General features: G+C 41.2%; 1 long non-coding RNA gene across 1 annotated transcript in view; it reads right to left on the reverse strand.

The window, feature by feature from the left end:
• LOC108289597 overlaps nt 1-26234 on the reverse strand; it is a 148820-nt gene that overhangs the window by 8118 nt on the left and 114468 nt on the right. The gene's annotated exons all lie outside the window — the stretch shown is intronic.

A 26234-nucleotide genomic window follows, 5' to 3' on the forward strand; every position in this document is an offset into this window, starting at 1 on the left:
TTTTTGTATTTTTAGTAGACAGGATTTCACCATGTTGGTCAGACTGGTCTCAAGCTCCTGACCTCAGGTGATCTGCCTGTCTCGGCCTCCCAAAGTGCTGGGATTACAGGCATTAGCCACTGAGCCCAGCTGATCTGATAGTTTTATAGGGGCTCTTCCCCTTTGCTTTCTCTTCCCCTCCTGCCACCTTGTAAAGAAGGTGACTATTTCCCCTTCTGCCACCACTGTAAGTTTCCTGAGGCTTCCCAAGCCATGCAGAACTGTGAGTCAATTAGGTCTCTTTCCTTTATAAATTGCCCAGTCTCAGAGGGGTTCTGTATAGCAGCATGAGAATGGACCAATACAACCCCCCCCACAATAGGTCTGCCCTGTGGTTGTAACCATGCATTTAGATGAGTCCAACTTGGCTTCCTGCTTTGAAAGCAATTTCTCTCTTTCCATTTCCCATTCTTCCACTGGGAGTTCTTCAGGAAGATCAGTGAGAAACAGACCCATAGCGCAGGCAGGACTATTCAGAGGATGCGATAGTCAGGGGTTAAGGGAGTGTGTGAGGGGAGCAGGTGTAACTGGACCAGATCTGGGGCAGTGGAGTTGACAGCAGAGCTTTCCAGTATTTGTGTCTCCCAGGCGTTAACGTGACAACCATAAGTTCTAGGAAGCTGAGTTGTCTTCTATGCCCGAAGTCAAGAGAGAGTCTATGAACAATGACAGAAGCAGATTGGAACCCTAGGCAGGAGATTTGTGAGGTCAAAGCCAGCAGGGGTCTCTACTGAAGAAAATAGGTGTGAGATTGGAAGACACCCGCCTCTAGAACCCCAGATGGGGAGTGTGATCAGCAGGCAACCTCCTCAGCTATAGACAGCTGACTTGCCCAGGGTCACACCCTCCCTTAGAGGAACCCACATCCCATGATTGAGTGAGGCTGAAGGATGAAACCTTGGCCATTTTGCCTCAGCAGGGGACAACTCCAACAGACCACATTCATCCAGCGATCTGTGTCATATTGGCAGACTTCTCCCTCTGCCCAATCCCAAATTCCTCCTTCCTTCCGCAGGTGTGGATCTTTGATAAACATCTTGCAGCCCAAATTCCATCAAGGCAGAAGCTTCCAGAAAACTCCACCTATACTGTCAGGAAAGGACTCTGAAAATGACATCCAGAGTGGTATTGAGAAGGGTTTCCAGACAAGAAGTTGCAGTTTGGTAGCAGAATTAAGAAATCTACCGGCATCTGCTGGGCAGTAAAGCAGGCAGGACTCTGGATGGAGCCTGGAGGTCAGGGAAAGGTGTGGGTCACTGGGAGAGGAGTAATGAGATTTCGTGGAAGTGCCGGGGTTATCCCAGTGTGTTCCCTGTTAGGGCAACATGTTCGCGCTGCTACAACGAAGTGCTATAGACTGGGTGGCTTATAAACAGTCGTTTATTTCTCACAGCTCTGGACATGGGAAATTCAAGATCAAGGTGCCAGCAGATTTTGTGTCTGGTGTCCTGTGAGGGTCGACTTCCTGGTTCATAGCCTGCACCTTTTTGGTGCATGCTCACCCGGTAGAAGGAGTGAAGGGTCTCTCAGACCTCTTTCATAAGGACACGAATCCCGTTCATTAGAGCTCCACACTCATTTCCTAATCCCCTCCCAAAGACCTCACCTCCTAATGCCATCACCTTGAGGGTGAGGATTTCAGCATGTGAATCGTGGGGGCATGAACACTAAGATTATAATATGCAGGATGTCATGTTAGTGTCTGGGCAACTTGGTACCAGCATGTGGGAGAGGAGATAGATAAATTTGCCTGGCTAGAAAGAGGGACAATCAAAGAACTCAAAGTACACCCTGAAGTCGTCCTGAAAATTCCTTTCCTTCTTAAGCCAAAGTGTCTTACAGCAGGCACCCCACCTATTGTTTGCATGTAGAAGATGCTTTATTAGAAACTGCAGCATAAATGCATGAACAAATAAGTGTTGAAGAGTGTCCGCTGTCCGACCCAGAGAGCAGTGGAGGTTGGCACAGCCCCGGCCCTGGGGGAATGTGATACTGGTTGCTGTGAGCATTGTCCAGGGCTGTTGAAGAATTAAATTTGTTCTGGTTCACCCAGTTTTGTCTATGGCTCTGAATACCTTTCAGCATTCAGGCCGCAAAGTGATGGCTGACAGGCACAATTCCAGCCCATTTGCATATATGTAAAGTTATTTGACTTGGTACTGATTTCTTTGCTTGTCAGGCATTTTCCTCTTACATTTGGCATGCCATGTCAAATTCTACATTCTTTTCATCAATCTGCTCTTACAACCTACTCCACCAACTGTCCCGCAAATGAATTTCGGGAACAGTGATAGCTGTCTCAAGCACCTTTCATCCACAGAGACATCTTGTGTCTCTATCTTGCTGGAAGGGAAGATGTATAGTTAGGTTTTGAGGAAGAAACGTAACTATATCAAGGACAAAGTTACGACATTTATAGGTCTTAGTGCCCATTAATCATTACCCAAGCTAATGATTAATTCCTAATGAAAGCTAAACTCAGCAATTTTATTTGACGTTTCCATTTTGAATTTGCCTTAACCATAATTTAAAGGAGATGGTGAACATTTTGGAGACCTGGAGAAAGTGTCTCACGTAAAATCTGATTAGGTTCAGTTTATGCCCTATGAAACTTTCTGGTGAACACAGGTGAAAGGGCTCTTTAATTTGCCATTTCTTATGTGAATACATTTGTGAGTTCTGGAGGGAAAATTCTTTAGAGCGTAAATTAACAGTTTGCTACGCTGTTTCTGTGTGGCTTTCACATCCTATGAGGCCTTTGAGTTAGTATTATTTTTTTAAATCTGGCTTTTATTCTTCAGCTGTCAGTCATGTAGGCACAAGCCAAGGCAGCCTACTTCATTAGATAAGTCTGACTTTTTGGTCTTCCCTGTGGCTGGGTTAGGGGTTGGGCATCAAGACAAGGTAGGGACTTTAGAGAAAAAGGGGCACCTCACAAACTTAGTGCAGGTACGTTACTGACGACCAGAACCAAGGGTGTCAAGTTGAGTGAGAGAGTCTGATGAGTTACCATGTCTCACCAGTCTCTACTGCCAGTGAGAGGGGGCCGGCCAACCATAATTGCTCTGGGAGAATGACGACTTGGGGTTGGTGAGACTTTCGTTTGTAATCCAGCGAATGGTGCAACTGTTTCCACACCTCTGGTTATTCCACCATTGGAACACTCTGACTGCCAGTCTTGCTATCCTAAGAATATACCATTGGACATTCTTTCTTGATAACTGTCTTCCTACTCAGAAAAGATTATTTCTCCTGAGTCATAAATTATTATGAATGCCCAGTGAGGGTAATTATAATAACAATAATGCAAACAATAGCAACCATTTATCTGTGCTGGGCACCGTGCAAACATATTTTGTGGCCATACAAATAGCTCCACCATTTAAATTTCCCAATAATTTTGGGACACAGACTCACTATCCTCACTGACAAATGAGCAAACTAGGACACAGAGAAATGGTACAATTGCTGGAGGTTACATAGCTACAAAGTGTAAAAGCTCCCAGGTCTGCGTGACCCCCAAAACCCATGCTCGTAACCACCATGCTGAGCTCTGCCAGAAGCATGACAGGTGCTCTGGGGTGCCTGAGACTGATTGTTCCACAATGGCCCACCAATCCCATTACTGCCAGTATGTCTTCTGGTGCATACACGCAAAAAATACTCTAGACCTGGAATAGCTTGGCTGTACAGAATGTGTGTTATCAGCTTCATAGACATCACCTAGATGTTCATTATGTATTATATATTCATTTAATATACACTACTTATTATTATTAAATTTTAATTAATTAGGTATTCATTATTAATTAGTTGTTTATTAAATATTAAATAGTGATTGTGCCAGTTAAAAAATTTTCCAGTTTCTCTATATCTTGTCTTCATCTGGATCTGTTATTGCCACATTTTTTTTTTTAATGAGTGATATGTTAGGAGCTGAGTAGTCTCATTGAGGTTTTGATCTGCATTGCCTTCATTCCTGATAAATTATGCAATATATTGGCCATTTGTGCTCCCTCTTCTATGAATTGCCTGCTTGTGCTTTTTACTCTTGTTTTCTATTGGGTTATTTGCCTTTAAAAAATAGATTTCTAGGAAATCTTTATATAGCCTGGATACTAAGATTTCATTGGACATTTGTGCTGCAAATATCTTCTTTTCTGTTGACACGATTTAAGGTGACCTTTACAAAAGTTCTCTACAGGAGAATTTTATACATCCATTGTTGCTTTTTTTCTAGATATTTTTTGCATCCTATTTATAGATAGTCTCCTTTTCTGTTGTAAACTTCTAAGTTTGGGTTTTCAAACTGAGGCCTATATTACATTTGAGATATATTATTTTTCTATACTTTGATATATGATCTAAATTTATTTTTGCACAGAAGAATAATCAATTCCCCCAGTACCACTTATCATGAGTGTGCCTTTTGCTCTGATTTAAAATATCCATCTCTCCTATATCAAGTTTCTATGCATGTGTGGGTTTGTATCCGAACTTTGTCTATTCTTGTCTCAATACTGATTTAATTAATGTATCTTTATAATAAATAAGTTATCCTTCTTAATTCTCCTTCAAATGAAATTTGCTACTGTTAGTCATATAGATTTTAGCCTCAGCATGTTGTCTGATAAGTTCTACTAAAAAATTAATTTGTTGTCTGGTTAATTAAATTCACTGATCTTTCATTGTTTAAGGTTTGAGCACAAAAATATAGTGGGTTTCACTCACCAGGTGAATTCATTCATTGATACAATTCATCTGCAGTTCATCCCAGCTGACTTAAAGCAGACCATTGACCACATTTTTAACCCTCATTGAGTGTTTAATTAAATACATGTCAGGATTTTAGTCAATTTGATTAGTAAACTGAATGTGAGGTCTATGGGTCAGAAGATAGTGGAGCATTGTAATTGTAGATAAGAATCACATGGAATCATAAGAATCCTATGAAGAAGAAAGTTATCTCTGCTTAGAATGTAGCCTTCCCGATGCATTTTACAAAAGAAGCCACCAGAGGGCAGAATGAGCCCATGAGTCTCACTGGCTTCCCTGGGCAGAGGAAGATCCAGCCCTCAGGAGTTCCAGCTACTGGGCGTTCAATGTGTTGAACTGGGACAAATGTTTTTTGGGAGAGAAGTTTTTCAGCTGCTTCTCAGGATGATGTTTGCTGCTGGTCTTATCTCAGCTGAAATATTTTCCCCCAGTACACCGAAAGAGGAGCTCACTTCCTAACTGTTGCAATCAAACCTTTGACTTTTGTCACAAGTAAATGCTATTTAATGAAATCAAAATAGGAAAAATAACAAAGCAAACAACATTCCAACCACATATCAGGATCTCAAACACTTCAGTGCAAAGCCAGGTGACTCACCAAATGATACAGGGTAATATTTCCAACTGGGCCATTTTCTAGCTGACAACACTACTTTGTTTCTACGGATAAAAGATCCTATTTATTGAAGTGGCAGTTGATGGATGGGTGTTTCATGGCCAGGGAAGTTATTTGGTGGCAACTCGTCCACCTTTTCTTGTATTGCCAACTCAAATAGCATGATCTTCTGGAGCACTGATTTTTCACAAATAGAAAGGAAAACATATTTTGTAATTATTTTTGCCAAGGGAAACAAGCCAAGGTATAATGTAGTTCCTTTCAGGCTGGGTAGAAGAAAGGAGGAGCTGAACCTTCTGTGGGCGCACACCTCCTGTTCAGCATGTTTTGCGGAATGCCTGTTAGGCAATCTCCATAATTTGAGATGCCTTGGAGGCCACTGTCCTCTCTTGATTTAACTGAAACTCATTGAAAGAGGTTTCTTCACATTGGGAGAGTTGTTTGGAACAGCTAAAAGATAAGATCCTTCACATAAAAAGAAGAGTTTAATATGGATTTTGAGTTTGACTACATCCACAGTATCTGTGATTATCGCTACTGTTTTTAGTTAATCACTACTGTTAGTTAGTTCATAACTACTTATTAGAGGCTTTCTTTGATTCCCCATGAAATTCTTCCATCTTTGTCTTCATGGTAAACAGTAGCTCAGACGTCCCCTCCTCTGGGATGCCTCCCTAGATGTCACCAAGCAACAGCAGCTACTCTTTCCATCAGTGGCTCTTGCCCTTGTCACTGGCATAGCCAATGAGCATCTGAATGTTCATGCCAAGGCTGCTGACAACAGACACCACAGGTCCCAGACACCAGCACAGAGTTGGGCACATGGCATCACTCACCAATGTTTGCAGAATTAAAGTCAGTGTCAATCCTCTCTCCCCAGCCCCTGAACAGGATCCTTGGAAGATACTACCAAACTTTCACTTAACCATCTCAGTGGAACCCAATGGGCTGCTTTGACACAAGCAGCTTCAGCTACATGGCTCTGCTCTGCTGATATTCGGGTGTGTGTGTTCTCCAGAGCTCTGTAATATCTGAAAACTGATTTACACTAGCTTAAATCTAAGGCTTTTGACACTTCAGAAAGTTGAATTTTTCTTATTCAACCTAATAAATGGCTTTCCTCTGCCTAGGAGTTTGTGGTTTATGTCCTGGGAGGGAAAGAAACGGTAATAATAAGAACATAGTCTTCTGGGCCAGTCAATAGGTACTCAAATATTTGATGTATGATGAATGAATGATTCACAGAGTTGAAGATATTAAATAAACTACACATAATGCATACATTGAGCACTTTGCTAAGTTATTGACAGCTATGCTAAGTGCTTGCTTTAAAATTTTATATTGTTTAATCTTTAAAATTCTTTGAGGTGGATAATCTAGTTAGTCCCATTTTACAGATAGGAAAACTGAAGTTCAGAGAGATTAAGTAAGTCTCCTGATGCCACACAGCTAGTAAGTGTCTGAGCCATGATTTGAACCCTGCCATTTTCACTCCAGTAGAGTCCCTGCACATGGAATGCATTAAATAAATAATAGATGTGCTCCCCTTCCTGATCCTGCTGCATGGCCTCCTGAAGCCTTTGTAAAAAATAATACTTTTATGGAATACTGCCATTCTAAAAAATGTGATATGCCTTTCTATTTAACTCATGCCCCTTCTGATCTTTCTCTAGTAAGGAAATGTCTGGAAGCTACTGTATTCAATGAAAACAGAACTCCACGTCTCCAAGGGTATAGGCCTCCTGAAACTGAAAGGAGACCTCAAGCAAAGTGGTCTTTCCAGGAGACATCGAGTTCAGTCATCACAATGACTTTTCTCTCATCTGCTCCTCACAGCATTGGACTTGGCTTTAAGATCTTCAGTTGAGAACAACTTCAGCTGGAGGATGGCTATGGGGGATGGGATGGAAGCCAGAATTTGCCCTCCTAAATCTGGCGCGAGTGATAGAAGGCATCTTTGGCCTAAAGAAGTGTAATACAAAGAAAATTCTAATTGCTACAGCTAAGTAATTAGAAGTTCCAGCCTATAAATCATAGTGCGGCCACCCCTTTAATTATGTGCACAGTTCGGTAGGTGACTAACACATCTTCTTTCCTAGATGAGCGTATTTAATATCCTGTGATGGCAACAAGTTTCAAGCTGATTTATCGTTATTTTGTTTGGTCAGATGATTTTTCTGCATTTTAATGTGTTTTGTGGTTACATATTTGCTATGAACAAACAATGCTTTTCCCAGGTAGTATGCTCTAAAATGCTGGCTGCACGATTTGTTTACTATTCTTTTAGGCTTCTCAGAAATCAAACAACATTATGTACTTATTTTTAAGTAGCTGCACTAAAATCTTAAACAGTCTCCTTAGAGCCCTTCTTTCTCTGGCAGTATGTACACACGCAATAAAATATTTGAAAAATTATCAATTTCCTTGAGTCTCATTATGACACCTGGATAGGAAGTTTGGATATGAAACTTGAATAACCATATGGCCAGCAGCATCCACTAACTGTGAGTTGGTATCTGACTTCGAAGGTGCTAAGGACAACACATTCTAGCATGCACATGGTATTACGTTATGCATTCCACTGAAATTTTAAAATGTAGTAATAAACAGAACATTCTAAACATGTACTCCAAAAGCTTATGCTCAGATCCAGTAAAGTGGTGGAAAGACTCCAGGCATTGGAATCAGATAGACTTGAGTTCACATCCCAGCTCTGTCTCTTACTCACTGTGTGGTACAAGGCAAATTGTCTAACTTCACTGGAACTAAATTCCAGTAAAAAAGGAATATACTGGATGGGCGCGGTGACTCACACCTGTAATCCCAGCACTTTGGGAGGCCAAGGCGGGTGGATTACAAGGTCTAGAGATTGAGACCATCCTGGCCAACATGGTGAAACCCCAACTATACTAAAAATAGAAAAATTAGCTAGGTGTGGTGCATGCCTGTAGTCCCAGTTACTCAGGAGGCTGAGGCAGGAGAATCGCTTGAACCTGGGGGGCAGAGGTTGCAGTGAGCTGATATTGGGCCACTACACTCCAGCCTGGTGACAGAGCAAGACTCCATCTGAAAAAAAAAAAAAAAAAGGAATAAGCTCAGTTTCTTTGCAAAGTTTCTCTGAGGATGAGAGACTTTGCCTAATGAGGCCCCCAGCCTGGTGCCCGGAATACAGTAGGTGCTCAGTGAGTGCTAGCTCCTATTGTAATTGTAACCTGAATACATTTGGGCCTTCCTGCTCACAGAATCCAAAAGAAACACAAATCAGATTTCGAAATCCCTGGTGGTAATTTGTACATCCCTGAAGCATTCTTTCTTGAAAGGCGGCAGAGGGGAAATTGCACACACATTCGCAACAAAACTTCTGAAATATCCTCTATTCCTCTTTCTCTCCAAAGTGCCCCAAATTATTTTTCTCCACCTTTATTTTCAAAACTCCAGCCCCACACCAGTTCCTCAAGGCCCTCTGATCCCTTCAGCCCCCTTCTCCCTGCCCCCCGGTGCTTTCTGTTCTCCAGCCAAAGCTCTGCCCTCTCTGGCACAGGGAGAGTCTACTGCTCTCAGCCCTGCAACTCCATCTCTGGCCTCATCTCAGCAAAAGCAAGGCCAGGGGCTGAGCAAGAGGAAAACTTCCTCTTTAGGAGGAGGGAGGGGAAAGGCCCAAAGTCTCCTGCCCTGATATGTGGTGATGTCCAGGAAACACTCTCAGGTTATGTTCAACAGACATTATTTTAAAAAGTAAGTTACGTGCTTACAGTGTATGCTGTTTTCTAGGTTGTTGAAGAGAAGTGAATGATTGGAAAGTATAAGAAAATAGTAGACCAGAGAAGAAGGTGGGGATACAAAGGGGTAGGAGAGAGGAGAGGGCTATGTTATGGGGAGGCCTGGAAGCCAATGGCTGTGTCTTCTGCATCCGCAACAAATTGCTGACTTGTCCAGGACATTTATCACTTTCTTGGCACTTTTATGTGGACTGATTTATTTTCACAACGAATTTATTTATGCATATTAATTTATTCTTACACCAACCCCAGGAGGTAGGAATTTTAGTATCCCCACCCTACAGATGAGTCCACTGAGGCAGAGCAGATCTAAGTGACTTGTCTGAGGTCTCAGAGCCAGAACCCAGAAGCAGGCAGCCTGGCCCCTGGGCCCCTGTTCTCACGCGCAGTGTTATCCAGCCCCCTGGTCGCCAAGAAAGAAACACAGGGACAACTTCAACACCATAGATTAGCCTGCACCACACAAAGTCCTTTAGAAGAAAAGAAAGGAGGCCTGTGGTTATGCAACCACTCCCCCGAGGCTGAAACTGTGCTGAAACGTGGTCAGTCCTTAGTAAACATCTGGGGACAGACAAGGGTGTCTAGTGGGAAAGGAATGAATTTTAGCATGAGGGGAGAAAGGTAGGGATCTTTCTGCCACCATGCAATGGAGAATTTTCAACATGAAACCCTACCATTAGCCTATTTAAAAATGGTAGAATTTTCAATATGAAACCCGACTATACTAGACAGGCCAAGAGTAGGGTTTTGTGTTGAAAAGTAACCAACCAGCCAGAAAGACACAAAGCTATCAAACGATTCATGGTGGTTTGGGGTAACTGGAAGTTGCTTTTTTGTTTTTCCTTTAAAATATGACCTAAGGCCGGGCATGTTGGCTCACACCTGTAATCCCAGCACTTTGGGAGGCCGAGGCGGGTATATCAGGAGGTTAGGAGAGGGAGACCATTCTGGCCAACATGGTGAAGCTCTGTCTCTACTAAAATATGTATCTTTAAAAAGAAATAGCCAGACATAGTGGCACACAACTGTAGTCCCAGCTACTTGGGAGGCCAAGGCAGGGGAATCGCTCAAACCCAGCAGGCGGAGGTTGCAGTGAGCTAAGATTGTACCATTGCATTCCAGTCTGGCGACAGAGCAAGACTCCACCTCAAAAAAGTGCTGAAAGCATAAAGCATATTTCTTTAGAATAAGCCCCCTATGAATTACACGAATATCCCAACATCAAAGGATGTGGGTAAAGCATCAGGGATGGCATCTGGCATAGGAACAACATATCCCAGCAGGACATTGCAGAGAAAACAACAGAGAGTGTCCAGATACTTTAGTTTTGATTTTGTTTTAAAATAGCTTATAAAGGATAAGGAGGACTTTTCCAAGGTTCTGGTGTAGGGGCCCAGTTTAAACAAATGCCATTGAAACCCAGTAATAAAAACCCTATATCAGCTGTAGCCTCAGGGGACCTCTTTGCCCTGTGGACTTCAGAACTGTCTCTGTGCTTCTTGACGGAACTCGAAATAAAAGCAGAGGAGTCATTGCAGAAGGTCTGCTTTCAAAAAGATTTTCGCGGGTGGTTTTTCCAACCTGGTACTAGGTTTGGGATTAGCATCCAAAAATGAAGGTTGTTTCTTTCTATCCAGCTTTAATTCTGAATCTGTCAAGGGCTACTTGTCCCATTTAGTGCTGAGAATTTCACAGGCGGTAAACAGCATCTGGGCATCACTTACCTCCTTTGATGTTGAACACAATTTACAATGAAAGCTTTGGGAGACATTTAAAACCATGCAAGGTCCTAAATCATTAAAGGAATGTGGTGCTAGACTTTAAAAATGATAATTGAATGCATTCAACAATAAAGCTGCCAAATCTTAGTGGCCTGTTTGCTAGAGGCTTTTTTGGAGAAACTGAGCTAGATTAAAAAAAAAAAAAAAGCACACAGCAGAACTTCTCAATTAAGAAATTGTTATTATATGAATTAAACACAGATTGAGGCAGGTAAAAAGAAAAATAGATGAGCTAATAACATCAAAAATACCAAACAATCAGAGTGTAATCATATTGGACACCTTTTGGAATGTGACCCAATTATCCTCTTCATTGAGTCTCTACAACTATCTGCCCATAAATCTATAACCTCCTTTCCATAAGGCCAAATGCAGCCTGATTAGCTTGGGAACATTCCTAATTTATGTCTTTTATCCTGATGTAAATTTAAAAAAAATTTATTATGGAAAACTTCCAAAATGTATAAAAATATACACAATAGAATAATAAGACTCCATGCATCCTCATTTCTTCTCCTGTACTATTTTTCTCAGTTTTTTTTTTTTTTTTTTTTTTTGTGACAGTGTCTCACTCTGTCACCCAGTCTGGAGTGCAGTGGCACAATCACAGCTCACTACAGCCTCGATCTCCTGGGCTCAAGTGATCCTCCTGCCCCAGCTTCTCAAAATACTGGGATGTGCTTCCACGCCTGGGCTTCCTGTATTATTTTTAAACAAATCCCAGGCATCATATATAAAGATAAGAACATAAGAGAAAGCATAAACATAATACTATCATCAGACCTGAGAGTATGAACTATAATTTTATAATATAATGGAATATTGGTGTTAAAATATCACTTTTCTCATAAATGCTATAAATGTGATCTTTTTAAAGTTTTATTGGGGGGGTTGAATTAGGATTCAAACAAGGGCATGCATTGATATGTCTATTAAGTATTTTTCATATTCAGGTTTCTTCATTGAACTTTTTAATCTCAATTTATTATTTTTGCATCATAATTGGTTCATGAATTTAAGTATATTTTATGTGTTTTAGTTTATTACAGCTATTATCATTATTGGTACTCAAATTGTTCCATGTTTGGCCAGTGGGCTTATCTTCATGTTGGCTTTTGAGTTCTTTAACAAGATCCCAGTAATCTTTGAAAGCTTCCTTGCTTCTAGTAGAACAAGATGGCCTAGGCTTCTCTCGGGCATTTCTTGCTACAGTCCTGGAATCAACTATTCCTCCAACAAGTCCCGTTTTCTTTTAGCAAGGCAGTGTTTAGAGACCACAGTCTGGGCACTTGGGGTGTTCATTCATTGGTCATGGTTTCTATGCCTTTTCAATGGCTACAGCTAAGAATATTTTAAAGATAAAACATATCATGAGTTTTTGCTGATACTTCCACCTCAAGTTCGGGATTACAGGATTTTTTACTTTAAAAATTTGATCTTACATTTGTATCTCCATTTTCTCATGCCAAGAATCTTGAATCACCAGTCCTTATGTCGCTGGCTCTCCTGACATTTCAATCACATGAAGCTGATTATTGAACATATTCCCCAGGAAGAGCACATGAGAAAAAAATATTTGGAGTTTTGAATGTTCTTAATCTTTTACACTCACTATTTATACTTTAATATAAATTTGGCTGGATACAAAATATAAAACCACATTTTCTTCCCTTGGTTATATTAAAGATATCATGTCATTTTCTTTTGACGTAAAGCATTGTTATTCAAAAGTCTGATGATAATCATATTTTCTAAGTGTCTTGTCTTTTTTTGTCTGAATGCCTGAAAGATTTTCTTCTTAAAGTCTAGCAGATTTTCAAAACTACATTTCAGTGTTGGTTTTTCTGAGCTTTCCTCCCTCCCTCCTTTCCTTCCTTCTTTCCTTCCTTCCTTCCTCCCTCTCTCCCTCTCCCTCCCTCCCTCCCTCCCTCCCTTCCTGCCTTCCTGACTTCCTGCCTTCTTTCCTTCTTAAGTCCATGTTATGTCCTTTCGAAGTGAAATTTCAAGTGACTTTTTATTTTAGGAAAGTTTTCTTCCATTCTCAATTTCAGTATTTGATTTACTCTGCTGCTTTGGTTTTCTTCTTTGAGGTGGGGGACTCCTATTATACCTATGTTGCTTTTTCTTTGTCCCGTCTCCTACATCCATTCTTCTTTTGAGTTCTTTTTATCTCTTTATTTCTTTTTAATTAAAAAAACTTTTGCCTTTACATTTCATAAGGCATTACATATTGCATTTATTCACTTATGTATTTTGTACCATTTATTCTTCATTTATGAAGTAATTCATCACTTTATTTCTAATGTTTCCTGAGTTCTGTAACTTCATTTCTAGATTTAAAAAATCTGATCCTGTGATTTTTAAAATATTTTCTATATTTTTATATCATTTCTTTTCTTTTAGCTCATTTTGAAATAGTAGCTGCATTTCTTATCAATTTTGTGGTTATATTTTCTGGCATGCTACCTATTCTCTTCTTTATTCTCTTTGTATGGGATTCAGCCACAATTGTATTTTGTTGGTCATTATTGTGTAAAATTAATTTTCTTTGACTTTTAGGAGGGGGTGGGGAAGTTAGAGCATATCCTCAATATCCTCATTTCAAAGCTCTAGAGCTCTCTCTTCTGCTTTTTTCTCATGGAGTGATTTAAAAGCTATGGCTTCATACTTCAGAGAACTACCCCTGATGTTGCCTACCCACAGTTTTTATCTGGATCTTTTGTTTTTCTTTGCTGTCCCTGTCTTATTCTGGATCAACTCCCAATGTTTCTCCTAGGTGAGGAGCTTTGTCCTGGAAGGAGATGTTGCTTTGTTTGTTTGAGAGTTCATAGGACTCAGACTACAGCAGCCCTCTGGATGTCTTCCACAAATCTTCACACTCGATTGAGAACTGGAGTGTGCAAAAATCCCTCTCAATTTCAGTTGCGATTTTCAAGTGGACCTGCCACATTTTCAGTATATATCTATGGGGGATCTGTGGATTCTCCTGTTCTCAGGTCCTTTGCTGCCCCATAGCTTCCTTTTGCTTCCACCTACACGATGCCATGCAGATCTTGTAGCTCTCTTAAAGACTGAATTGCTTTTTAAGTTTATGGGGATTCCTGTCACTTAGATTTTCTTTTCTTTTTATTTTTTTGGTAGATATTGCTCATAGGTTTTGATTTTGCTATCCTTGTTTCTGTAGGCATGATTATGGGAAGGTTGGGGAAATCAAAAAATGACACTGCCACTACTGCATAGTCTCAGCATTTCCTCCCTATGTAATTCTTAATAGCACCCCTTTACTTTCAGAAGTGAAGTTTGGATGATAAATTTCATGGTTACCCTCCACCTCCTCAATCAGGAATCCAAACAACTCTTGAAAACTAAAAGATTTTCTAACTCATTTGGGGCAAATTCAAACCTGATCTGAATTTATTTGACAGCAAAACCTGTGCTAACCTGACCTGAAGATGTTTATAATTTTTATTTGTCTCATTTATTATGAATATTCATACATTTTCCTGCAGAAATACTCATGTCTTTAATTTTAAAATGTGACCTCAGACCCAGTGATGATGTTATAGAATATACAGTGTATGAACCACGTTGACATTGTAAAGTATGAAAAACTGTAAAAAACAAAACACATTTGTACCCAAACATTTCAGATAAGGAATTGCAGACCTGTAAAAGACTTCACCCCTATTGCCACTGAAAATTATATCAGGATGGACATCAATCCCAAGCCGGTAGGACAGGAGCTCTGAACTACTGCTGGTGCTGGTATATACACAAATGCCTGAACTGAAGGGACCCCAGAATCACCTGGAGAGACAGTGTCTAACTCATGTGTGCAGAGAGACAGAAAATGTTAACTGAAGACACAGAGAAGTGCACAAAACAGATCTAAAAAGGTCAACTGTGAAAAGAAGCCATAGGACTGGAGGCAGAGAGTAAATATTGCTGATGCCAGCTTTCTCATTCATGATTTCAATCACTCACGAGTGAATTTCTCATTGCTTCCTCCACCTCCACTAGATGCTTGCCTCTAGGGCAGATGTGAACATCGAAAAATAGTCTAAAAGGGCAGCTGCAGAAATGATAAGAGGGGCTGACCAGGAGAGTCTCATAGGAATTTCAAGGAGCCCTTAGTTTGAAAGAACCTGTAATTCATTCATTCTGCCAATAAATATTTATGGAACCCCATCATGTGCCAAGCACTGTTCTAGACTCCCAGATGGTGGCAGGGAGAAGAACAGATCAAAATCTTGGCCATCATAGAGCTGACATTGCCCATGGCAGAAGACAGAAGCTAAATAAACAAATCAGTCAGATGGACATGAATGATGAAGAACAATAAATCAGGAAAGGGGAGAGGGGATAGATCATGTGTGGGGTGAGGGTTGAGCTTTTAAACAAGATGGGCAGAAAAGGGGAAAGTATTCGAGGACCAGGTGAGACAGGTAGTAGGGCCAGTCAGGTGATGGTCAATAAGACTCAGGGAACAGTTCTCCTAGGCCACTGCAGGGACTTGGGATTTTACTGTGAGTATGGTGGGATGTGAAGGGAGAGTACTGAGCCCAGGAGAGCCAGATCACTTCAGCTGCTGGGTAGAGAACAGGCTGGAGGAGGTGGGACAGGAGTCAGGAGACCCGCTGGGAGGCTGCTGCAGGAATTCCAAAAAAAGGTGGTGGTGGCTGGGTCCTGGGAGGTGGGGTGGAGGTTGGGTGGAGGTGGGGTTCTGTGCTCAGGACCACGTGCGCTCCTCTTCCTCTCCTGTAGTCGATTGCCAGGGTCTTCCTGGGAGTTTTAACAGTGTGTGATTTTTATGATAATTACCTGCTGCAGGTTTATAGGCGTCCTGTCCCATGTTTGATGTAGCAATTTATGAAGCGACACCATTTCACCCTTTTCATCTTAAGGTTTTGAAGAGGATGACGCATTTTCTGCTCTACAGAGGCCAATTAATTAACTTGATTCCAGTCTCTCCACAGAGGAGGGTGCTACCACTCCCATTTCAGAGCTGGTAAACTGAGGCCCAGTGCTGCTCTGTGAAATCCTTATTGCCCCCAGTTCTTTCCCCTGCACTTCATGAGCGGAATTTTGATTTCAGAATATCCTCATCCAAACGTTTTTGAACTTTTGCAACTTACATGTAGGTAGCAATGGGAATGATTTAATCTGCAATCTTCACGGTGGGTAATGGAGTAGGAATTCTAAATAGAAAGTTGAGCTCCCTTCCCAGCCATATTCAGAAATGAAGATTCTAGAAACCCCATCCAGTGGGCTACTTCTCATGCACATTTAACATGGGCAAGTTTCAGCTCTATGCTGGGAGAGAAAAGGCAGAAGAGAGGTGGCTGGCGGGGGGGCATTCCCATGGGGGGTAAGTCATGCACGTGTTTGCCTGGCTTGGCGGTTCTGTGTTCCAGCCACTGTGGACATCGGCAGTGACACTGTGTCCTTAGTGAGTCCCAGTCCCAATTTTGAGCTTCTTGCTTCTCCTAGTATGAGACTTGAATTAAAAGATATGCATTTCGGTCCCCAAGTCTAAGCCAACTGTTTCATCTGGTGTCCAGTCAAAGAAACAGTGATTTGTTCCTGTGCTGGAGGAAAAACTGCCTATGCTAAATGGTCTGGGAAGTCTGTGTTTCCCAGTTGAGTCTTGGTATAATTTTGCACTCTATGGGCAATGTGAGGCATTCTCAAGAATAATATGGGTTTGTACTGTGTGACCCTCTCATTCCTACTTCTCTGCTGTAGGGTCTTCAGCCGACTGTCAGGACCCTTCCAAAGTGGATCTAAGAGGCAGTGGGTGGCCCTTTGTGTGTCATTGGAACCGATGCCCACTTGTTTGTCCTGAAGCAGTCAGGTTTACCTTGGCATTTTTCTTCCAAAGTTACGGTCATGGGTAACTATGTGGGTTGATGCACGTCTAGGGACCTAGGGCAGCAGGGTAGGCAAGGATTTTCCTTTGGATTCAGGGCAGATTTAATCATCTTTCCTTCCAGAGAGTGAGAAGCTGTCTCCTCCAGCCTGTATCTGTCTCCCTGCTTCTTCACGGAGGAGAAAAAAAGCAGTACGAGTCGCATATATGTGTGTGTCTTTTCTGATTGGTCTTGGTTTCAGCACCAGGCCAGCTGGCTGTTTAGGAAAAAAAATAAAGAGCTCAATGCACATTGCCTGTGTGGGTCTGAATTCTACCACTCTGCCAAGGACTTTGAAGGCGCAGCATCTGCATCCACGGCTGTCATGGGCATTCAGGCTCTTGGATAACAAGATAAAGGGCAAAAGCTGAATTTTCTTGTGCCAAGAGGAGGAAGAATATCAGAGCCAAGAAGATCAAACCACTGCTGCCGAGAGTGGCTAAATGGTACCCATTAACCTCTGTCAGTGCTAGAGTCCTGGAACGGGAATTTTGCCAGCAATCAGCCCTGAATGTAAAACAAGGTCTGGCTGGCTCCGGATAACCAGAGGACAGGGCATGGGAATTTACAGTGAAAGAAGCTAAGCTGTTCCATCCCCGTCTGCAAGGATGAACCCCAGGGTTGGAATCAAGCATATTGTGAACTGATGGGATGCAGGTCCATCCCTTGTCCCGTGGAGGAAGTGGACAAAGGGAGTTCCTGCTTGTTGTGGTCACACTTCTGGCAGGCAGCCACTTCGGATGGGGGTGTGCCTGTCATGGCGGACCAGGAGTTGCCCACGTCGGGTGTCTGTCTTCTGTGAACTGTTTCCATGCTTCCTGCTCCTGGCATCTGGGGGACTTGCAGTTTTCTACCCCCGCTCAGATTTGTTGGCTCTGTTCTTCACTCTGGTGAGAAAAAGATACTCACCACATGTTAAACGGTGGATATATTCAAACTGGGATATCCAGTCCTTTGCTAGAGAGATGATTGGAGGAATGGATCACCTGAGGATACCATTTGAAAACCCTCAAGCAAAGACCCCAAACCACTCTGCAAGAGATTCCTTCTCCTTATTCTTTGATGGGCTGTCAAGCCTGGCTTAGCTTCTTAGCAAAAACCACCTTTCTCCCCTGCTAGTGAAACTGGACTAATAAATTTGGGTGTTCACCAAAGCCAGCCAAATAAGCCAAACACTGCACTGAGCTCCATGCAGCAATTATTAACAAAAGCCACTTATTCCAAAGCCAAGAGCCCTAAAACTAGGCCAAGAGTGGTGCACTCCTACTGTATGAACAACTCCGCTTTTCGTAGAGTTGTTACTTCTGATAAGATCTTGTATTTTTTGGGTTTTCTTTTTCTAGTCATTTAGTTTTTTAAAATGCTGGGCATAGTGGCTCATGCCTGTAATCCCAGCACTTTGAGAGGCCAAGGTGGGCAGATCATGAGGTCAGGAGTACGAGATCCGCTTGACCAACAAGGTGAAACCCTGTCTGTAATAAAAATACGAAAATTAGCTGGGCGTGGTGGCGCATGCTTGTAATCCTAGCTACTCAGGAAGCTGAGGCAGGAGAATCGCTTGAACCTGGGAGGCGGAGGTTACAGTGAGCCGAGATCGCGCCACTGCACTCCAGCCTGGGCGACAGAGCAAGACTCTGTCTCAAAAATAAATAAATAAATAAAATAAAAGACTGATAGCTTCTTGCAGGAATCAATTATGTTTTTATTGAATGTAGCAGATCTGCAGAATCCTAGGCTTGAATGAATTCTTCTTGTTTGATGCCACCCTGCCTCTCTGACAGGGAAGGAAAGTGGGAGCTTATTATTAGAAGGCATTTTATTTTATTTTTTAGAGATGGGGTCTGGCTTTGTTGCCCACACTGGAGTGTCAGTGGCATGATCATAGCTCTCTGCCACCTTAAATTCCTGGGCTCAAGCAATTCCCAGTTTCCTCCCATCTCGGCCTGCCATGAGCTAGGACTATAGGTGCATGCCACCATGCCTAGCTGATTTTGTCACTTGTTGTAGAGACAGGATCTTGCCTTCTTGCTCAGATGGGGAATTCCTGGGCTTAAGCAATCTTCCAGTCTATGCCTCTCAAAGTGCTGGGACTACAGGTATGAGCCACTGTGCTTGGCCTTAGTAGGTTTTTATTAAAGGAAATTCAATCAGCAATTTTTGAGCAAATGGATTGCAAAATAGTGTTTTAAAATTGCAGGTGCTAACATGAGCAGTTCAGGACCAGCATAAAAAAAAATCAGTGAACTAGAATCAAGGAGAGCACACAGATCAGCTCACATCACATACAAAGAAGGTCAGATTTGTTTCTTGAAATTTTGTTCCAGTTGCTTGTATATAAGTGCGACTGGATCATAGCGGAAAGTACGCTGCTTACAGCAGTTCATAATCAAGACCACTCAAAAGTAATTCTGCATAGCGACTTGGGTTCTAGCCCCAATTCTACCACTACTTTTGTGAACTTGGGCAAGACTCTTATGGGTCTCAGTCTCTCATCTGTAAAATGACAACTGTCTATGACATTTCCTCAGTTCTAAAACCCAATGACTAAATAAAATTCCCCAAGAAATCAATTTCAACATTCAATAATTATAGGTCACGAAAAAGAAATTGCTTGGCATTGTCAACCTCTGTCTTTCAGGCTTTGGAAAAACTTGTTTCCCAGGGAGCTCTGAAGTGTGCAGACCATCCACACGAATGAAGTCCAAGGCAGGGAAGCCACTCCATTAAACCACCTTGGCTCAGGGACAATCTCTTTGGGCTTCCAACAGAAGTTTTGTACCAGATTTCTCTGGTTACACTACAATTATATTCTGGTTATATTTGAAAATACACACAAATCCTCTTTGGGATGATGTGGGGGAGGGTGGATGGAGAAGGGCAAATAATTGCTCAGGAAATGCTGAACTTGGTTAATTTGGAAACCACTCCCAGCTAATGTTGAGCCTTGGGCCACTCACAGTTCCTGCTTTGTATTATGACTAATAGAATGTCAAAAAAAAAAAAAAAAAGCATTGTATAGTGTCTCCTTATGGTTCGCAGATGTTTATGGCTTTTATTTTTCAAGGCACACAAGTAAAAATCAAATATATTTAAATGTTGCTCATGGTTAATTTGGAAACCACTCCCAGCTAATGTTGAGCCTTGGGCCACTCACAGTTCCTGCTTTGTATTATGACTAATAGAATGTCAAAAAAAAAAAAAAAAGGCATTGATCTAATAAGAGCAACTAAGGAGACCAAGAGTAAGCCAAGCCTCTGGGTGGAGAGTGATTGAAAGCTTCTTATTTGTAGGCCAAGGTTCTTTCAAAACAATCATTAAAACTACTGATTTCTTCATTTATAAATTCATAAAAGCCTAAGAGCATAATTTGGAAGGCACCTCACACTATTACTTACATCTCATGATGCTTGTTGGGTATCGTCCTCCAAATTAATATATCACTGAATTCACACAGAGAAAAACCAAGGTATTTCAGGCACAACTGGAAGTCAGCTGTGTTCAGGGGTTTAAAATGTAGATCTTTAGGAATGGGTTCTGTTATAGAGATGGTGTGTGGATTCCAGGAATGAGAGTGGGTTCAGATTCTTAAACCTTAGGTCTAAATCTAAACTTGAGGTTTGCAACAATAAAGCAGGAATCGTTCATTAGTATCATCTGCATTCAAGGTCCTTTCACTTAATCTTACCAGTGAATTTTGTAGCCACCAAAAATGTCACTTAATCTTACTAGCGAATTTTGTAGCCACTAAAATGTCACTTAATTTTACCAATGAATTTTGTAGCCACTAAAATGTCACTTAATTTTACCAATGAATTTTGTAGCCACTAAAATGTCAGAATGGGAAGGAAGCCTGCCAACAACTTCATTCAACACCCTTATTTTCAGCAGCAGAAAATGAGGCACCCATTTCTAGTCACCTTTTCTATGTGTGCATGCACCAAATGCTTTTAAGGAAATATGATTTTGCTCTTGAAGATTGAAATATCAGTAATTAGTTGGCTAATTGTAAGTGGAGCTTTGCTTTGTGTTGACTTTTGTAATATTGAATTTTACTATTGAAATTCACAGTGCTCACCTATGCCATAGAAAAATCAGACATCTATCCATGACCCAGTCCCCTCAAAACTTAAAGCCAGAGATGCCTTAACATATACAAGAAACATTTGGGGCGGGGGATGGGGCGGGTAGGAGTTTTATTAGCTTTGATTTTGACCCTATTCTCATAAGTTATGCAAAATGTGTCATTTATATGAACAGCCCAGAAGAGCAGTTGCCAGTTGTAATATAAAAAAATGATACCACAGAAACTGAGACCTGGTTGTGGCAGATACTCTGTCAAAGGAATGATTTATAATCTGGAAATACAAGCAGCAAGAGAGGCCCACCAGCTAGGGCTGTATCATCTAAAGCAATCAAATCCTGCAAATATAAAGCAATTTTGTATTACCATTTCCAAGTACTCCCCACAATAAGGACTCTTGTATGCCCAAGTTTAATATTCAGAGCAGAAACCACAAACTCTAACAGCCGCTCCTGGTCAAGATAGTTAATAACAGTTCCCAGGCAAAGGCAGGCTGTAATAGCATCACTCCAAGCAGCTGGGGATTTGCTTGTAGGTCAGCCTCTCTGTGAGAACTAGAAAACGATGGCGGGTCAGACATCCATTCGCTTTATATATTGATATAATTTCATCAGGATTTATGATGTGGGAATTATTGCACAGGCAAGAAATGTAATCTATCCTTCATCTCACACAATGCAGAAAAGATATTATGCTTTTGAGAAAAATATACTGACTTGTTGAATCAGATTATGCACGTGCAACCCTAATAGATTTCAATATTTCCTTGGACAAGTCATTGCTATTTGCATTGTACATATTGAATTGGCTTGTATATAAGAAGTTTTTACAAATAATAAAGAATTCTAATGCCATTTCTTCTTTCATTTTCTCAGGTTCTGGCATTTGCGTTTATTCTGGTAAATGTTAAACATCTGTGCATGTGTAATAGCTTATTCTAATTTCTCTAGCCCATATTTAGATTCTTAATAGCTAAATATTGCAATAACATATATAATTCTCTTTCATCTCAGTGAATAGTTTGTGAAGCTTCAATTGTCAAGTTGAACAAATGCTGAGAGCCTTCAAAGACCATTTCATAGCTGATGATCACAGTGAATCCATAAGCCCTTCTGTTGTTGGCCCTTGAAGCCATGTTGGTTACCTTGAATTCTATAGTCTCCTTCCAATAGGAATCTGAATATAAAATGTGTTTTTAAATTAAGTCCTTTCAAGGTGGCACTTGTTTCTTCTAGAACTAAACATTACTCAAACCCAAAATTCTTTTTATGTTTTTCAAGGAAGAAATGACATCTTACAAATTCAGAGCAGTGCCCCAAACATGTGTCTCCAGAAGCATCTTTCCTTATTGTGTGTGTGTGTGTGTGTGAGAGACAGGGTCTTGCTCTGTCACCCAGGCTAACGTTCAGTGGGGTGATCTTGGCTCACTGTAACCTCCACCTCTCTGGCTCAAGTGATCCTCCAACCTCAGCCTCCTGAGTAGCTGAGACCACAGGCACACACCGTCACGCCTGGCTATACTTTTGAATTTTCAGTAGAGACAGGGTCTTGCCATGTTGCCCAGGCTGGTCTCGAACTCCTGAATTCAAGCCATCTACCCACCAAAGTGTCTGTAATGCTTTTTGATTTATGACTATGGTTAATCCGGGCAAATAAAAAGTCACTGTTATAATCATTCTATAATGGTTCTGTTGAATTGCAAATACATTGTAGAGTTAACATCTACATAATTTGGAACTTAATTTTTTGATACTGTGTACCTAAAAGAAGGTGTCTTTAACCCGAATAGGGAAAACTCATGTTTAATTGGCTGGCGTCTCCAAATAATAGCAGCTACACTTCATTTTGTATCTGCTGCCACACACCACTCCAGGGGCCCAATGTACGTTATCTCTGGTCCTCATCTCCCTCCACTTTGAGGTCACCATTTTGACCCTCATTTGGCAAATGGAGAGATGAGCATTGAGAAAGATGAAGCACCTTGCTCAGGGACATATGAGTAGTATGGGGTAGAGCCTACTTTTGATCCAAGATAGCTCCCAGAGGCTGGGTTCTCTTCCGTGTTTCTTGCAGCTGCCCCTTTCTGAAGGCTGGCCGGTCCTTTCAACTGTTTTTTGAATACCCAAAAGCCACACCCAACTCTTTCTTCCTAAGTATCTCCCACTGTAGAAGCTTGAAAGTCTTTTATGTGACATAATCAAATGTCTGTGGAGGTGGGTAGGGTTCAAGAAGTCATTTGTTTCCTTAAGGAAGGAAGACTAGGGTCAGGAGCAGCTGAACGACTCTACTTCTTTGCCTTCTTTTTGCCTTGAACAAGATTGCAGTAGCTGATGCTGCGGCAGCCAGCTTCCAACCATGAGTTAGAAACTGAGAGCATTTCAGGCATGTGGACTTGGCATTGCTGAGCAAAGAAACCAGTGCCTGCAGCCTCCCACCTCATCTTATTATGCAGGAAAAACAAACTCCTGTTTAAGATGTTTTAAGTAGGAATCTTGTAGCCAAATGTCCTGAAAATATACCCACCACCCACGATGTGGAAAATTCATTCAGTTCCTTGTTTTTCACAGGGGAGACTGAGGAAGGGTTTTCTTCCTCCTGAACCTCTAGAGAGTAGGATCTAGTGAGGAAAGCTGTGTGACTGGCAACTAGGCAGAAGTCACATGGGGGAGGTTTAAAAGTTGAGGTGACCCTAGGCACAGGTGTGAAAACCTCAGGAGGATAGAAAACCCAACAACTTTTACTAACACTTGAGAATCACCCCACCATCTCACTCTGTAAATCTGTTCTTGTCTTTTGAGAGGGTCCTTGATCACTAAATAATAATGCGTTTGAATAAAGTTGCCGAGCTGTGAAGCCTCATGGAATTTAACTTTTTATAATCTCATTCCATCAGTCTTGTACATCCTGATTTCCATCCCGATTGCACCATGAAGACAGGGTTACCAGGTTTAGCAAATAAAACTTCAAGACACATTTGAATTTCAGATAAGCAAGGATTACTTTTTTTAGTACAAGTATATCCCATGGAATATTTAGTGTAAGTATATCCCATGGCATATTTGAGACATATTTTATCTGGCACCTCTCCTTGAGGACTCTGTCCTCAGCATAAAGAATTTGTACCAGGTCATACCTCCAAGTTTTGTCATTTCCTGTACTCAACCACTCCATGTCATTTGTTTGCTTTATTTTACTTTCCCATCTTTACCAACCGTTACTAAATTTTATCTTTTTTTCTATTAAAGCGATTTTTATAAGAAGTTTTACTTATAAAACTTCTTATAAAAGGAGTTTTATAAGGAAACCAATAATTATTTTATTTATTAAACAGAACGAGTTGGTAGAAAATGCTTTGCATATTGAAACTTCTACATCCTAGAAGATGGCCTTAATGACTCTATTTTACCAACAAATGTTTGTGTGTACAAATCAAAAACATAAGGATCTAACTGCTGAAAATGTAACACAGTGTCAAAATTATTGGTACACAATGAATTTCCATGAATATAAAAGCAAAAAAATTAAGAGAAAGTTGGAAAACTTGGCAAGGAGCATGAATGGCAATTTACTAAGCAATAAGAAGGGAGGTGTACAAGTGATCAACAAACATAAGGAGAAAAAAAGTGCAAATAATAATACCAAGAAAGAATTAAATAAACAAAAATTTAAATAGCAATACACCATCTCTATTTGTCCTTTTTCTTTTCTTTCAATGTTTAGTTTAAGTTCAGGGGTACATGTGTAGGATGTGCAGATTTGTTACACAGGTAAGCGTGTGCCATAGTGTGTTGCTGCACAGTTCATCCCATCACCTAGTTATTAAGCCCAGCATCCATTAGCTATTCTTCCTGATGTTCTCCCTCCCTCAACCCCTCTCTTACTGATTAAAAAAAAAATTCTACTTCTGCTCAGCCCCTCCAATTCTGATGCCTGGTGGGTGATTTCTATCTCTCAACCTTTAGCCCTTTGCTGTAGGAGGACCTACCAGGAACTCCTTCTTCACGTGCATATGAATCTTAGGAAGCCCTTCGCCAGCAGGTATGGCTCTTAAGGATAGCTCCTGCCCACACGAAGATGGGAAGCCAATCTCTCCTATATTAATGGACACGGCAGCTTTATTCTCACTTGGATGATGCAACGTTAGTGTTCATCCATTTATTTGTTGAACACACAGTGATTGAGCACATGCTAAAGACCAGGCACTATGGGGGAAAAAAAGAATAAGTCAGCCTGATTTTGAAGATCCCGTGATGACTTGCAGAGATGAACTAAAAACAAATGATGATGCTGCAATGCCGCCAATGCTAACAGACAAGGCCTCAGAGGACCAGAGAAGAAAGGGCCTTCTGCATTCACTAGGGATGTACAAGCTGCTCCTTTAGCATGGCTGCTCTTCTCTGGTACCCTATCCAGACCCAGTCTTTTCCATCAGCTGGATTTTCATACAATTTCCGGCTGACCCATCACCTGCCTTATTGATTCATGGTGCCACTCTGGCACCTACTCTGGAAATTTCTAGAGGGCAGCACAGAGCCCTTCATGCCTGCCTGCCTGCCTCCGCACAATGAAGATCCTCAAAAATATTCCAAGAATGAGACATTGATGTGCTTTTTAAAGCCGGGGTTTTTTAAACATGGAAGAAGTGAGAGGATTACGTGGCTTTTTAAGGGCTGTGGCACAAGTAAGTTGCTGAGCAACAATTAGAGATTACAGCTTTGAAATTTATGGTCACCTGGTAGAATAAGGCAAGAATTGAATACACATAATTCCAACTCCATCTAAAGCAGAACATCTATGGGCCATTTCCTGCTAGTTACCTCGCAACAGACCTAATGTGTTGCTTTTAAGCATTCCTAAGCTACACAATATTTATTTAAGTGCTTGCTAAATGGAAAGCCCTCTTCTCTTCTGCAATGTGTCATCACATCTCTTTAGGGGTACCTGCTGGAATCCTTTCCACTGGCCAGGGTCTCTGCACACTCTATGTATTTAGAGAAGTACTTCTGCTTGTTTGACTATTCTATAGGTCTGTTTTTAATTAACAGCACACAGGAATGGAAATGCAGCTGTTAAATTCATCTGGCCTTTGTGAAATATCCACTTTACTAGTAAGATGACTGAAATATACATTTTTGTTACTCTTCAATGCAGGCAGGCATTTAACTCCTATTTGCAAGATCTTTCCAGAACATATCTCAAGAGACCCAACTACTCCAATAATGATGCTGGTAATATTGGGGCAAGTGAAAGGGA

Source organism: Cebus imitator, unplaced genomic scaffold (assembly GCF_001604975.1).
Source record: "Cebus imitator isolate Cc_AM_T3 unplaced genomic scaffold, Cebus_imitator-1.0 Scaffold406, whole genome shotgun sequence".
Lineage (NCBI taxonomy): Eukaryota > Metazoa > Chordata > Mammalia > Primates > Cebidae > Cebus > Cebus imitator.